We start from the raw sequence: 14,806 nt of genomic DNA on the forward strand, positions 1-14,806 counted from the left end.
AAATATGGTTGATTTACAGAGATTTGGTCTCTAGAGTAGGATAAATTTGTCACTTCAGTTACTGCTATTGTGGACTCTGAAAATAAAATGTTTTTAAGAGTTGTTCTATGTTATTAATGAATACAGGCAACAATGTGAGTTAACTGAAAAATTCAGAATGTTTTCCCAAATATACATATGTATTTTTATTTTGATAAAGGCAAAATTTGATGAATCATGAAAGAAATATTGTCATTTAAATCAGAAGTAAAGTTTTTAATGTTAATAAATTTACATTTTACTGATTTTTACTATGGGTGACCACAGTGTGGACTAGACTTGATATATAATCAAATCTATACTATACTTAAAATGTGTCTTTCAAGTCAATGATTTATAATAAATATTAAGATATATCTTTCTAGTTAAAACCTTAATAGAATAATAGAAATTTAAAAAGTTAAAAATTTTATCAAAATATTTTCTCCAAAGTAGTTTTAGAACCAGATGGTTTCATATATGAGTTCTTTCCATTTTTCAAGCACTGGAAAAATTCCATGCAAAATAAACTGAGCATAGAAAACTATGAAGGACTTATCAATTTGTTTTACAATAATGACATCTAAACCTAATCAAAATATCACAACTTTCCCTCCTGTAAAACAATCTCATTTATGACCATAGAAATTTAAATTCTAAATAAAATACTAGTTATACCTCATTAAAATAAAAAATTCTTAAACTACTACAACAAATGATGATGGTTTAAAATTAGACACATTTGAAATAATTATATCCAAAGAGCAAATTAAAAAATTATGTGATTGTGTCAATGAATATAGAAAGAAACACATGTTTAAACATGTTTAATTTACCACCTATTGCTGAATTAAAAAAAACAAAAGCCTTAGCAGCAAAGACTAAATAAATACTTGCTCAATAAGGAAACAAATTTTACATTATTTCTCTGTTGAATGGGTTATATATGTAATGGTACAAAATTCAAAAGGCACAAAAGTATATTCATTGAGTATATTCCTATAAATTTGCTTCAGTAATAAAAACTTTTTCCAGATACAATTACTGTTACTGGTTTCCAATTGTTTTTCTAGAGATATTCTAGTTATGTGCAAATAAGTTCATACATATCAAATATGCTTATTAAACAGAAATTACCATGCTTAATAACAAAATCAGAGACTTTTAAGTTTAATGGGGAAATAAATCTTCTTTCATTTTAATATCTTTTCTGAAATTTCTTCACATTGCAGTCAGATATAAATCAAAATTTAAAATTTATTAGAGATAAGTTATCTTTCTTTGATAATAATATACTAAAACATATTTTTAAAACCCTATGGAAGAAGACCACAAAATTATTAAAACTAATAAGGTTTTGTAAAGTATCTGGAACCAAGATAATTATCTAAAGTCTCTCTATAAAAATAAAATGGAAAATAAAAATTTCATTTACAATATTAACCAAAACCAAAAGTATAAATTAACAGGAAATATGAGAACTATAAGTAGAGTTTAATCCTTTTTCTGGGAGTAAAAAAAGAGAGACATCTCATCTGAGAGAAAAAGCTTAAAAATATACAGTTGTTCATATTTTCCAAAATTAATTTACAAATTTAACAAATTGTGGTTGTAACATCAAACATAAATTACTCATAATTTGATAAATTATGAGTAATTGATTGAAAGACAGAAATATAAGAAGTCAGTAAAAACTTTGAAAAGTCTGTTTGCCTTAAAGTTATTAAAATGCATTCTAATAGCATTGATGAATAAGCCCAGAAATAGAACAGTCAACAGAACAAAAAATAATAGAAAAATACCCAAATATTTATATGAAATTGATAGTTCAAATAAAAAGGATGCCATTTAAAATATCTTTGGGAAAGAAATATTTAGTAAGTTATTTAGGGGGGCCAAGTGGTTTACATTTGGAACAAATTAAAATCAACTTTCTTCTCCACACCACAAAAAAGCTGTGGTACATCTACACAATGGAAAACTACTCAGCTATGAAAAAGAAGGAAATACTACTTTTTGTGATAGCATGGCTATATCTGGAGAATATTAGGCTAAGTGAAATAAGCCAATCAGAGAAAAACAAGTACCACATGATTTTACTTATATGTCGAATCTAATGAACTAAATAAACTAAGACACAACATAGAAAGAGACTCGTCGATATGGAGAACAGACTGACAGCTGTCAAAGGGGGTGGAGGATGGGCTCTGGGAGAAAAAGGTAAAGGGATTAAACAAAGAGAAAAAAACCTCATAGACAAAGACAACAGTGTGGGCATTGCAGGAAGAAAAAGGGGTGGGGAGTATTAGAGGAGGGTAGAAGGGATAGACGGTGATGAAGGTGACTTGACATGGGACGCTGAACACACAATACAATGTACAAATGATGTACTACAGAGTTGTGTACCTGAAACCTGTATCATTTTAATAACCAATGTCACCTCAGAATTTTAATAAAATATCTTAAATAAACTTTAAATAATTAAAGATTTAATTCTAAAAAATTAACCATAAAACTACTAGAAGAAAAATAGAATCACTCTATACTTATTAATTTTAGATTTTTTAAAATTTATTCAGTTTTAGAGAGAGAGCAGAGAGAGAGAAAGGGGGAGGAGCAGGAAGCATCAACTCCCATGTGTGCCTTAGCCAAGCAAGCCCGGGGTTTCAAACCAGCAACCTCAGTGTTCCAGGTCGATGCTTTATCCACTGCACCACCACTGGTTAGGCATTTTTTAAATTTTAGGGTTCTTTAAAATTTGTTTTAAGAGAGAGAGGAGAGAGAAAGCACTCCGTACCTGTTAGAATGGCCAAAATCTACAGTAATGATCACACCAAATGCTGTGGAGAATGTGGAATAACAAGAACTCTCATTCATTGCTGATAGAAATGCAAAATGGCACAACCACTTTGGAAGACAATTTTAGTAGTTTCTTACAACACTAAACATATATGATTCAATAAACATACTTCTTGGTATTTTCCAAAAGGAGTTGTCAACATGTCCTCACAAAAACCTGCACATGAATGTTTATAGCAGCTTTATTCATAAATACCTAAACAGTGCCCTTCAGTAGATGCATAGATAAACTGTGGTACATCCAGACAGTGAAATATTATTCAACACTAAAAAGAAATGAGCTATCAAGACATGACAAGATATGGAGGAATCTTAAATGTATATTGCTAAGTGAAAAAAGTCAATCCGATAGGCTATAATACTGTATGAAATCAATTATATGACATTCTAGAAAAGGCAAAGCTAGAAAGACAGTGAAAAGATAAGTGGTTTTCAGGAGTTGAGGTTGGGGGAGGAATAAATATCAGGAGCACAGAAGACTTTTTTTTTAGGACAGTGAAAATACCCTGCATGATATATAATAATAGACACATGTCATTATACACTGTCTAAACCACTGAATACACAACACCAAGAGTGGAGTGTAAACTATGGACTTTGGGTTTAATGGTATATCAGTGTATGTTTATTAATTGTACCAAATGTACTAGTCTGGTGGGGGATTTTGATAATGGGGGGGTTGTGGAGGGTTGGAAGTATATTGGAAATTTCTGTACCTTTCTCTCAATTTTTCTGTGAACCTAGAACTGCTCTAAAAGTTGTCATAAAAGTATCAATTTTAATATCAGTATAAACAAGGCCTTTCTAAGCATGATATTAAAAGCAGAAACCATAAGAAAGAATCAAAAGATTGTGCTATATAAAAATTAAAATTTTCTTAACAATGAAAGACAAGTGGAAAATTTTCAATGTCTATGATAAGCCTATGAAGCTTTGATAGCCTCAAAATTTAAAGTAATTCTTAGAAATAATTAAGAAAAAAATATCAACAACACTATAGTTCAGGAACAACTAACACAAAAATGCAAATATCTGACATCGTCAAATTTAACAGTAACACTGACACTGAAGAGATGGACAGTGGAGGAGGAGCCTGGTTAGGATGGTGAGGGCAGGACATAGACATCAGGAGTAAAATGGGAGGAATTCCATGGCTTAGCAGTGGTCGGCAAACTATGGCTCACGAGCCCCGTGTGGCTCTTTGGCCCCTTGAGTGTGGCTCTTCCACAAAATACCACGTGCTGGTGCAAAGGCCAGTTTAGGAGTACCCTAATTAAGTTAATAGCAATGTACCTATCTATATAGTTTAAGTTTGAAAAATTTGGCTCTCAAAAGAAATTTTAATCGTACTGTTGATATTTGGCTCTGTTGACTAATGAGTTTGCCGACCACTGGCTTAGGGCAAGTGGCTAGCTCAAGTCAGATGAGGGTTGAAAAATGACCATTGGTTTTAGTGACTAGGAAGGGACAGAAGCCACTTGGTAGACTGGTGGGAAGGAAGGGCAAGGAAGTAAAAACAGAAAACACAAGCAGTTCTTTGAAGATTCTTGGTTGGAAGGAAGAGGGAGGGCAGGGCAGGTGGTGAAAGGTCCTTTGGAAGACATTTTTACTGGTTTTGCTGATCAGAAAGATCCATGAGAGGAAGAAGTTGAAGGAATAAGGCAGAGAAAAGAAAACTGATAGAAGTCAAGTGATCCAGAACTCTCCCTTTCCAAAGGTGAGGAGGGGTGAGGTAAGGGGTGGATCACGTGTGGCTCAGTTTGTGGGGTTGGGAGCAGGAAGCAAAGGTGTTCCCATCCAACAACATCCCTATTTCCTGCAAAAATAGGTAATTCTGCGTGAAGAGTGGAAAGGGAGGCTGAGGGGACATAGGTTTAGATTTTGGAGGTTTGACAATAGTTTCTATGTATTTCAAAACAGAGCAGTGAACAGGAAAAAACATGATTGCCTGGCATCTTTGAATTTCCATCACATGAATTACAGTGACCGCAGACTGGCCAGCTGTGGTTCTCTGCAACAGTGGTTAGAACCCTGAGCACATGCACAGGGACAAACAAATAGAATTTTTCCAGGATTTAGCCAGATGGATGGTTATAAAAGGACAGCAGGATGGAAAGGTTGAGGATATCAGGAGAGTGACTGAAGTGATCTATTGTGGAATCCAACCTGGCAAGGGAAGGAAATGAAAATATGAGAAAGCTCATTAGTAAAGAAAAAGCTGACAAGAGGTTCTGGTGAAGTTTTCTCAAAAGACACATGATTCTTTGTCAAATCTTGTGGCTTGTTGTGGTCCAACAGCCCACTGTTCTCTTCTGTATTCTCATCTGCTTAGGGGTCAGCACTGTTCTCTCCAGGCTCAATCTCCCACTGTTCCCTACTGTTTTAACCCCCATCTGGAACTGTTTGTCAAAGCTAACAAATGCCTCTGAAGGCCACGCTGCCGTCATTGTAGTAAAGCCCTTTATGATCCTGCGTCTACTGGAGATGGAGACTATTGCAAAGAGCATAAATGCATAGTGGTAAGTTGCATTTCACAATTTGACTTTAGACGTTCCAAATGCGAGAGCTCTTTGTGCTCTTCTATTCCATTCCCTCATAGTCATCAGGTAGACGCAGCCACGGCTCAGGAGCTGATAGAATCCCTGCTGAAACCTTCAAACTAAAAAATGGAAATTCCTGTTACAGTTTCACTTTCGCTTAGAGATTTCTAATGATGAAGAAATTCTACACGACATCAGGGTGGCTGTGATCATGACAAATTTTAGTTCAAAAGAGAGAAGTGTGACTTAAGCAAATTTGTACAGCTTTACTTTTTTTTCTACAGAAAATATCTTTGAGAATATCCTTGAACCATTTTCTTCATGTTATTGAAGAGATCTTTTCAGAATCTCATTTTGGTCTTAGTTGATAAAGAGGCTCCATCAACATGATTCACAGTTCATAAACTTGTCTAATGAATGAGAAACCTTATGAAGGATTCTTATTAGGTATGGTTGTTCCCCAAAGTTTTCCACCCCCATAATCTTTTCTCCCTTCAAAGTGTTCTTCTTTGAAAATATTTTGTTAAGTTTCCTTTGGGAATAGCAGAGCTATCAACTAAAACTGTATCAGTGATCAAACACGGTTTTCAAAATTAGTCTTCATAGTGATTCATCTGAGAACTTTAAAAATTTCCTGATAGAATGAAGCAATTTCTGAGTACTGAATAAGATTTGATCTTCAACTACCTCCACTGCAGAGCTAAGGCTGGTAGTTTAAATCCTTGACAGAGAGACATGAGTCAGATGGCAGGACAAATTAAGTAGATGAATAAGGCAAAGCAAATAATCTATTAATTAGAAACCTCTTATATGAATACATGTTATTATATTAATATAATTTTCTATTAATTCAATATTAATCCTCATATATACATATCTACATGCAGATATGTATATATATATATACTATGATATCTATCTATACTATGAGATATATCTGTATCTTATTGGGAAAATATCAAATATCATAATTGTTTATTATTACTACTACTAATAATAAATACCACTTACTGAGCACTTCTTTTGGGTTGTGAACTATGCTAAATAAGTGAACTATTCTCATCACATCATAATTTGATGCACCTGAGTTATATCTTTTTCAGGTTGGTATCAGAATGGATGGAAGAAGCTGGAATGGATAATTTTTTGTGTGTGTGTGACAGAGAGATGGACAGATAGGCAGGAAGGGAGAAAGATGAGAAGCATCAATTATTTGTTACACCTCCTTGGTCTCCTTAGTTGTTCATTGATTGCTTTCTCATATGTGCCTTAACTGGGGGGCTACAACAGAATGAATGACCCCTTGCTCAAGCAAGCAACCCTGCACTCAAGCTGGTGAGCCCCTACTCAAGACTGATGAGCCCACGCTCAAGCTGGCAACCTTGGGGCTTCGAACCTGGGTCCTCTGCGTCCCATTCTGACACTCTATCCACTGTGCCATCACCTGGTCAGGCAAGGATGGGTATATCTTTAACAGAGAAATCATCATCTATCCCCTCACCCTGCTTTCTTTTTTTTTTTTTCTTTTTTTTTTTTACCTTTGATCTAGTCACTCAGTAAATACTTACTGAGTATGAACTATGTTCTAGGGTCTATGGTGGGACTAGAACATATACCAAAAATTAGATATAGTGTTTGTCTTCTCAAAGAATTGAAAACTCTAGGGGGAGAACATATTTAGAAATACTTAAAGCTTAATGTGATTTCTATATATGCTTTGGAGGCCAAAAGTAGAAAAATTAACTTCCCAAGGTGATATTTTCAAGGAAATATTTTCCTTGAGCAAGATCTGGAAGAGTACAGGCAGTCATGGGTATGAGGCTGCCGATGGTCATGGGCCAGAGACTGAAGACCTTTGGTGGACTTTCTTTTGGCCCAAAATTGATTAATGAGGAATCCTTGACAGCTGAATACTTCCTTGGATAGTTTCAGAGCATTCATGAATCCCCTGACATTTAGTATAACCCTTGGCACTTATTTGTCCTTTTCTCGGAAATTTTATTTACTGTCAGACTCCCAAGGAATCCTTTTTTTTTATAAATAATTTTTTATTAATTTTAATGGGGTGATATCACTAAATCAGGGTACATATATTCAAAGAAAACCTGTCCAGGTTATCTTGTCATTCAATTATGTTGCATACCCATCACCCAAAGTCAGATTGTCCTCCGTTACCTTCGATCTAGTTTTCTTTGTGCCCCTCCCTCTCCCCCTTCCCTTCTCCCTCCTCCTCCTGTAACCACCACACTCTTGTCCATGTCTCTTAGTCTCATTTTTACATCCCAATAATGTATGGAATCATGCAGTTCTTGGTTTTTTCTGATTTACTTATTTCACTCCGTATAATGTTATCAAGATCCCACTATTTTGTTGTAAATGATCCGATGTCATCATTTCTTATGGCTGAGTAGTATACCCTAGTGTATATGTGCCACATCTTCTTTATCCAGTCTTATATATATATTTTTTTACAGTGATTAAAGCCTTTAAGCAAACTCTTGGCCAATACAACAACAATCCATAAAAGAGTAGTGTCCTTAACATGTTCACCAAGTCCAAGTTGGCACCAATACCATTCCAAATCCCTGCAAATGCAACCCAACCCCAGTTCAGTCCATTAGGAGCTGTCACACGGAGCAGGAGTCCAGGAAAAGTCCACAGCCAGGAAAAGTCTGCATGGCACTGGAATTGTTGTCACAATTCTATATTTTGCAGCTCACACCCAAGTCTCAATGACCGCTGCTTCTAGCTGGTACTGATTCAGGTAGACTGGAAAAGCCATCTGCAGCATGTGTGGAGATGGAGCTTCTGTTCTCCTCTGTCTGGAGAGATGAGACCAGGTTGCTTTTCCCTGGAGCTCTGCGACTGTGGCTTGGTAAAGAGAACCTTGGGATACACTAAGCTGGGTGGCAAAGGTAAATTCATAATAGAAGTTGGCAAAAGGGGGAAAGAGAGCTCTAAATTAGGAGTAGGTCCCAGCCTGAAATATGAGTGGGGCATTGAGGTAGGAGGAATAAAGGAAACACTATATATTAAACAAAGCAGCAGAAAATAGGACTATCAACACCCACAACAGAGATCTTTGAGGGAAGAATAAAAAACCTGACTATTCAGGCAAGACATAGTTAAGTGGCCCTTGTGCAAATTAGATCAGTTTACCTGCTTCTTGGAAGAAATACCCTAGGCTTGTCCACAGTGTCATAGATGAGGCCGACGGCCCTGGTCACCTTCAGCCTTCAGTGGCAAACCCCAGCATTCTGGGCAAGGTTAAGTAATAGGTGGTTGGAGTAGGGCCGGAAGAGACTGAACCCTCCCTTAGAGGAGCGAGGGGGAAGCCTATCTTCCATTGTCCCTTTTTTGTCATAGCAAATGCATGTAAGCCTGGCAGGCTTTAGCTCAATGACCTTCCTTTTCACTATTGAAGCAGGACCCAGATGAAATCCTATGAGACCCCTTTGGGGCATTGGAGCCTTTAAGGGCATATCCTAAAAGCTGATAGTTCACCTGATCTCTGTTGGGCTTTTTCTGCCTCTTGGTGCCTTAAAAACCATGCTCAGAAGATCTCGCTGAGGGATTTGAGGATCCCCATCCACCTATATAAACCTTTTCCATATATCTGGAGCTATTTGGAAAAAGACAAAACAGTGTTATTAGCTGGATCAAATAAAAGAAGGTAGAAGTTTGCAGGAGAAAAAGATTTGGCGTCTCCTGTTCATCAGCATTCAAAAGAAATTTAAAATTTTTTAAGTAAAAAGCATGATATGGTAGACCCATAGGAGTTTCAGGATATGATTCTCCCCTTTAAATTTTTTTTTTAAATTGACCTTAAACTATTTGATGGGTACACTTTAATAATACTTTGACTTTAAAGATTGTAAGAAATACCCATAATTGGAAAGGTTTGACAAAATACAGTAAATGCTTTTGCTACATATGCAGGAGCATTGTCAGTTTTAACCTGTTTAGGAAATCCAATAATAGAAAAATGCATACAAACAATGAGCTATAACATGCTTAGCAGCCTCTACTGTTCTAGCAGAGGTTACTATAAATTCAGAATAAGTATCCACTGTAATGTGGACATAGGGCTATTTGCCAAATGAAGGTTTATGAGTAACATCCATTTGCCAAAGTTGTCCTGGTAGAAGTCCTTGAGGGTTAACTCCAAATGAAGGGACAAATTGTAGAATAGGACACCTTGGACAGGATTTACCAATCTGTTGTGCTGCTTCCCGAGAAAGTTGAAACTGTTTACACAGGGCTGAAGCGTTCTGGTGATGAATAGTATGAGATTAAATTGCTCGATCTATCATTGTTGTTCCAAATAATTTTCTTTTGGGTAGCTTGATCAACAAGGGCATTCCCTTCTGCCAAAACTCCAGGGAGCATGGAGTGAGCTCTAGTATGTCCTATAAAACATGGAGCTCTATGTTGACATAGAAGTCTTTGAAGAAGGAGGAACTGCTGAAATAGTTCATCGGCAGTTGTCCCTAAGACAGCAGTCTTTATAGTGGAAACAACCGTAAGTAAATATTTGCTGTCTGTATATAGATTAAAGGAGGAATATGGCAAATGCTGAAAAGCCATGATAATGGCATATAATTCTAGTCTTTGAGCTGATTTTAAATTGACTATTTCAGTATAAACTTGTCCATTGATTTGCAAAAGCGATTTGCCATTTAGTGGAAGTTTCCCAGAGCCATTGTTGTTGATCCTTTGAAAAAAGGAACAACAATAATTTTGAGGCTCAAAACCTATAAGCTGTAAGGGTCGCCTTTGCCCCTTGATAATCAAGGAGGTAACAAGATCAAAATATGGAAGTGTATTCCATGGGCTATTAGATAGTTCAATGTGCCCAAGCTGTAGCTGCTCTTGTACCAATTGAGCAGCTGCCCTAAGTTTCTCCTGAGAAAGGGGCCATAGGTCTACCCATACAGGATTTCTGATTTCCAAGTAATTGGGTCTGCACAATGCATTATTGAGGTAGCAGGAGCTATCAAGGCCCCTATGCTAAATTTTGGTATCCTAATCCACACCTTCTGGTATTGGGTGCCACTTCTATGAGGGTGAGAATTCCTCGCTGTTGTTTCCCTAGTGCCTTAATGGGCAAAAATCCCCAATCAAGCCTCTGAGTATGGACTAAACCATTAGGATTGACAAGCAATGCTCCCATATTTTTCAAAACATCTCTACCCCGCAAATTAACTGGCCATCCAGGGAGCACATAAGGCTTAAAATATCCAGAATGACCTTCTTAATCTCCCCAATGTAAAAAACTAGAACTTTGTTGAGGGGATTTACTCTGCCCTATACCTTGTAATTCTGTGGCTGCTGTATGAGTGGGCCAGGAAGGAGGCCAATGTAGCTTAGTAATAACAGATACATCAGCTCCAGTATCTAAAAGTCCTTTAAATTTATGCTCATGTATTGTTAGTTCCATTTCAGGGCGTTCCTGACCTATTTTTTTAAATCCAATTGGCAAAATCAGAGGAACCAAATCACCAATTTGCTTGTGGCCCCTTTTGCAGGATGTGGCCTGAGAAGCAGAATTAGCATCCTTATACTATTCTTCTAACTGCCTGAATTAGCTGTGAGACAAATTCTTTTTTTTTTTTGATTAATTTTGATGGGGTGACATTGATAAATCAGGGTACATATGTTCAGAGAAAACATCTCTAGGTTATTTTGACATTTGATTATGCTACATTCCCATCACCCAATGTTCAATTGTCTTCCATCACCTTCTAAATCTAACTGGTTTTCTTTGTGCCCCTCCCCTCCCCTCCTTCAACCCCCTCCCTCTCCTCCCCCCCACCCTGTAACCCCTACACTCTTGTCCATGTCTCTGAGTCTCATTTTTATGTCCCACCTATATATGAAATCATATAGTTCTTAGTTTTTTCTGAATTACTTATTTCGCTCAGTATAATGTTATCAAGTTGTTGTAAATGATCTGATGTCATCATTTCTTATGGCTGAGTAGTATTCCATAGCATATATGTACCAAACTTTTTAATCCACTCGTCCACTGATGGACACTTGGGCTGTTTCCAGATCTTCGCTATTGTGAACAATGCTGCCATAAACATGGGGATGCATTTTTTCTTTTCAAACAGTGCTATGGTGTTCTTGGGGTATATTCCTAACAGTGGTATAGCTGGGTCAAAAGGCAGTTCAATTTTTAATTTCTTGAGGAATCTCCATACTGTCTTCCACAGTGGCTGCACCAGTCTGCATTCCTACCAGCAGTGCAGGAGGGTTCCCTTTTCTCCACATCCTCAGCAGCACTTATTCTGTGTTGTTTTGTTGATGAGCGCCATTCTGGCTGGTGTGAGGTGATATTTCATTGTGGTTTTATTTTGCATTTCTCTAATGATTAGTGATGTTGAGCATTTTCCCTATGCCTATTGGCCATCTGTATGTCCTCTTTGGAGAAGTGTCTATTCATTTCTTGTGCCCATTTTTGGATTGGATTGTTTGTCTTCCTGGTATTAAGTTTTACAAGTTCTTTATCAATTTTGGTTGTTAACCCCTTATCAGATGCATTGTCAAATATATTCTCCCATTGTATAGTTTGTCTTTTTATTCTGTTCTTGTTGTCTTTAGCTGTGCAGAAGCTTTTTAGTTTGATATAGTACCATTTGTTTATCCTGTCTTTTATTTCACTTGCCCATGGAGATAAATAGGCAAATAAATTGCTGCAAGAGATGTCAGAGAGCTTACTGCCTATGTTTTCTTCTAAGATGCTTATGGTTTTACAGCTTACATTTAAGTCTTTTATCCATTTTGAGTTTATTTTTGTGAGTGGTGTAAATTGGTCATCTAGTTTCATTTTTTTGCAGGTAGCTGTCCAATTTTCCCAACACCATTTGTAAAAGAGGCTGTCTTTACTCCAAAGTATGCTCTTACCTTCTTTGTCAAATATCAGTTGTCCATAAAAGTGTGGGTTTATTTCTGGGTTCTCAGTTATGTTCCATTGATCTATGTGCCTGTTCTTATGCCAGTGCCTGGCTGTTTTGAGTACAATGGCCTTATAGTATAACTTGATATCTGGAAGTGTGATACCTCCCACTTTATTCTTCCTTTTCAAGATTGGTGAGGCTATTCGTGTTCTCTTTTGGTTCCATATAAATTTTTGGAATATGTGTTCTATATCTTTGAAGTAAGTCATTGGTATTTTAATCAGTATTGCATTGAATTTATAAATTGCTTTGGGTAATATAGACATTTTAATGATGTTTATTCTTCCTAAGCATGAGCACGGTATATGCTTCCACTTGTTTGTATCTTCCTTGATTTCTTTTATCAATGTTTTATAATTTTCCAAGTACATGTCTTTAATCTCCCTGGTTAAATTTATTCCTAGGTACTTTATTTTTCTGGTTGCAATGGTAAAGGGGATTGATTCCTTAATTTTTCTTTCTGACAGTTCATTGTTAGTTAATAAAAATACCAAGGGATCCTTGATTCAAAAAAAGGTCTTTAAATATAAAGCTATAGAATTACCATATGACCCAGCAATCCCTTTACTGGGTATCTACACCCAAAATTCAAACACACTGGTACATAAAGACACATGCACCCCCATGTTCATTGCAGCATCATTCACAGTGGCCAAGACATGGAAACAGCCAAAGTGTCCCTAGATAGAAAAATGGATAAAGAAGATGTGGTATATACATACAATGGAATACTACTCAGCCATAAGAAATGATGACATAATGACATTTACAACAACATGGATGGACCTTGAGAACATTATACTGAGTGAAATGAGTAAATCAGAAAGAGGAAAGAACTGTGTGATTTTACACATAGGTGGGATATAAAACTGAGACTCATAGACATAGATAAAGGTGAAGTAGTTACCAGGGGAAAGGGGACGTGAAGGAGGGGGACATTGGAGGGGATAAGGAGAATGGTGTAAAGAGGGACAAATATAAGGTGACAGAAAATGATTTTCCTTCGAGTGATGGAATACACCCTAATCAACAGTTCAAATGCTATAGAAATGTTTACTTGAAACCTATGTACTCTTTTTTTTGTGTGTGTTTGACATAGAGAGAGTGACAGATAGGGACAGACAGACAGGACAGGAAGGGAGAAAGATGAGAAGAATCAATTCTTTGTTAAGGCACCTTTTGTTGTTTGTTGGTTGCTTTCTCATATGTGCTTTGACTGGGGGGCTACAGCAAAGCGAGTGACCCCTTGCTCAAATCAGCAACCTTGGGTTCAAGCTAGTAAGCTGTGCTCAAACCAGATGAGCCTGCGCTCAAGCTGGTGACCTCAGGGTTTCAAACTTGGGTCCTCTGCGTCCCACTCCAACTCTCTATCCACTGCACCACTGCCTGGTCAGGCAAAAACTCTTATTGATCAATGTCACTGAGTTAAAATTAATTTTCTAAATAAAATTTAAAAGTAAAAAATAGATATAAACACAGGCTAAACTATGGAGATTTTTAAGCCAACAAATGATGTCTAATTGGCCTTTTGGAAATAGAACTTCTGCTGTGGGGTGGAGAATTGATGGAGGGAAAAGCTAGTGAAAGGAAAACTTCTTAGGGCATTGCTGCACTGATACCCCTGGAAGATGAAGAGGAATTGCACGCAGGAAGCAGTAGTGGAGATGGAGAGGAACAGACGGAGTTGAGAGCCATGTCTATGACCTTGGAACTAACTGATTACAGAAAATGATGGCAAGGGAGTAGTTAAAGATGTTTTCCACATGTCTTGCTTTCAGAATTGATTAAAAAGTTGTTTGGCCAAAGAAAGAATTCAAGTTTCATTTAATAGACACTACCAAGTACTGACTTCCATTTTGTTCTAGAATTTGTGTTATAGAGTAAGTTAACAATGAAGTAGGATAGAGATGAAAATAAAGTGGAGCACGAGGCAAAAGAGAAGGAAAAGGAGAGGTGGAGGAAAAAATACCCCTCCTCTCAAGATATTTTTGAAGGAGAGTCAGATCCCACAGGGGCCTAGTGGCCATTATAAAGCTTAGGCTTTTAGGGTAGGTAAAATCGGAAGCCATTGCAAAGTTTTTAACAGAGGATTGCCATGATCTGACTTCCATTTTAAAAGGATCATCAGCCTGACCTGTGGTGGCGCAGTGGATAAAGCGTCGACCTGGAAATGCTGAGGTCGCCGGTTCGAAACCCTGGGCTTGCCTGGTCAAGGCACATATGGGAGTTTATGCTTCCAGCTCCTCCCCCCTTCTCTCTCTCTGTTTCTGTCTTTCTCTCGCCCTCTCTCTCTCCTTTCTAAAAATGAATAAATAAAGATAAAATACTTAGATACCATCTAAAAAAAAATTTTAAAGGATCATCAGACTATTCTGTATAAAATAAACTGCAAATGGATAAGGTTGGAAGCAGAGAAACCAATTACAA

The sequence above is a fragment of the Saccopteryx leptura genome, chromosome 11 (genome assembly GCF_036850995.1).
Source record: "Saccopteryx leptura isolate mSacLep1 chromosome 11, mSacLep1_pri_phased_curated, whole genome shotgun sequence".
Taxonomy (NCBI): Eukaryota; Metazoa; Chordata; class Mammalia; order Chiroptera; family Emballonuridae; genus Saccopteryx; species Saccopteryx leptura.